A 2,503-nucleotide genomic window follows, 5' to 3' on the forward strand; every position below is an offset into this window, starting at 1 on the left:
CCTTGTGATTGATAAGGTCTATAACCTTGGGATCCTTGGTTTTGAAGTGGAGGTGGAATGTACTTCCCTTGAAAACCGCCTTGGGAAGGGTTTGAGCCCTCTCCTTGGTTTTCCAAGAGAAATTCAGACGATTCCTCCAACTTGGATTATAATGAGTACCATAAGGATTATTCCCTTGGTTCACAAAAGCCGCATTGACTTGTTCATTAGGTTCACTTTGCACTTGTCCGTGAGGACAATGAGAAGTAGAATGAAGAACACTAGAACAAGTCATACATGTTTCATTTGATGCACGATGAGAATGGTTAGGGAAGGAAGATACTTGGCTCGCCGAGTTTTGGTTAATCAAAAATTGATCAAACCTTTGAGACAAAGACTTCATTTCGGCGGCTATTTCATTTGAATGGTCGACTTGATGTAAGCCAACACTCTTCCTACCTTGTGAATTTCTACTATTCTTGGATGATAGTGTTCTATGCAAAGAATTTTCACTCATGCCCTCGTAGAGACGCCACACGTCATCCTCATGCCTATCAATGTATGAGCCACCCATGGAAGCATCAACCATACCCTTATAGTTGTCCGATAAACTCTCAAAGAAGTATTGAACTAATTGCCATTTGGGCATGTCATGATGTGGACACTTCCTAAGCAATTCATTGAAGCGTTCCCATGCCTCATGAAACGTTTCTCCATCCCCATGTGAAAATTCTCAAATTGAGGTCCTCATGGCATTAGTCTTAGAAACCGGATAGTACTTCTTCAAGAAATCTTGTTGCATTTCTGCCCAAGAAGTGATTGAAAAAGGCCTAAGATTGTTAAACCAATACTTTGCCTTATCTTTTAAGGTGAATGGAAAAAGTTTGAGTCTTAAAACCTCTTCCGGCATGTCCGTATATTTTACGGTGGAACATACTTCAAGAAACTCATCCAAATGCTTATAAGGTTCTTCACTTAGAAGTCCATGATAGTTAGGAAGCATTTGAATGGTTTGTGGCTTAATTTCATAATGATGTGCTCTAAATGGAGGCAATTGGATACATGTAGGTGCATTATATTCATTAGGCACATAATGGTCTCTTAAAGCAAGAGGTGGATTAGCTACTTAAGGTGCAACATGAACATCTTGGTTTTGAATTCCTTGATTATTAATGGGAGGTTGTGGAGCATACATTGGCATTGGCATTCCATATGGAACTTGGCCTTGTTGTTGTGGTGGTTGGTGAATGAATGGCCTAGGCATGCCTAATGGTACTTGTATGTTCTCATTGTGCACATTGGGATGAAGGATACCTTGTTGGTCTATATGACCAATGTCCTCAACATGATTGTCAGTATGGTCATCCATTGAAAGATTGGCTCTATTTGAACTTCCTCTTCCCCTAGGATTTCTAACGATAGATTCTAGATATAAATCAAGAGGGACAAGAGTTGGTCTCAATGAATGACGTGCATGCATGCACAATGCAAAACACAACAAACACAAAGAATGACAAACACTATGCCTTCACAACAATGCAATTAGACTTCTTCCACAAACATTTAATTCATACTCCCATACTTTAACAACAATGATGCAAGACAATAAAAAATAAGCCTCCATGCGGGCCGACGATTTAACTGAGGGATTGAGTAAAGAAAATCTCACAAAGGTCCTTTAGCACTTCAACTCCAAATTTAAAGCTTAGCTTAGCAATTTTAGAATTTTTAGCTTTTTACTTTCTTTGCTTGCTTGAATTGAATGCTTGATGGCTCATTTGCTTGCTTCCTCTCCAACAATGACCTAGTTAAGTAATCAACACAATAAGTAACCAAAAAGAAAAATAAAAATAAAGTAAAGACATGATCAAAAGAGTACTAATCCTAATCAATTCCACAAATCTGACGTTGCCAAATCTAATCAACAAGTCCCTGGCAACGGCGCCAAAATTTGATGAGCGATGGCCGTGCCTACATGCCAAAATTGATGTAGTGAATGTGCGGTTCAAGAAAAGCTTTTTATATCAAATTTAAATTTACAAAAACCACTACCAACACTACTACTAACGTAGCAAGAGTGAGTAAGGATCGTCCCAAGGGATTGTGGGGATCGAGCAATGTCGTGGAATCACAATTAGGGCTATTAGGTCGAATGATCAAACAATTGGTTGGTTGGTTGATTAAAGAGTAACTAAATTAAACTAAGTGATAGCAAAAGAATGCAATTAAGAGTAAGTAAGAGGGAGAGATCTTAGGGTTTAGAGATCACCACCAAGCAATGCATTTCTATATCATTGAAAAGTGATTAATGAGGGTAAATAGTGTGTTGCAATATTGGTGTATGTGTGTGTGTGTTTGGTTTATTCAACAAGCAAGGATGACTAGTTAAGCATGTATTGTCTAAACATCATGTGAAAGGCACAATATATCTAAGCAATGAAGCATATATTGTTTAAACAACATGTGAAAGGCACAATAAATCAAAACAAGTCATTAATCCTTTCATTAAGCTCACAATCCAAAT

General features: G+C 38.0%; 1 pseudogene; it reads left to right on the forward strand.

Moving 5' to 3' along the window:
- The first annotated feature begins 626 nt into the window (after positions 1-626).
- On the forward strand, positions 627-725 carry LOC132280408 (small nucleolar RNA R71; annotated as a pseudogene).
- Positions 726-2,503: the final 1,778 nt, after the last annotated feature.

This window comes from Cornus florida, unplaced genomic scaffold (assembly GCF_030987335.1).
Source record: "Cornus florida cultivar Cherokee Brave unplaced genomic scaffold, ASM3098733v1 CherokeeBrave_3.0.0_Hap2_Chr10, whole genome shotgun sequence".
Classification (NCBI taxonomy): Eukaryota; Viridiplantae; Streptophyta; class Magnoliopsida; order Cornales; family Cornaceae; genus Cornus; species Cornus florida.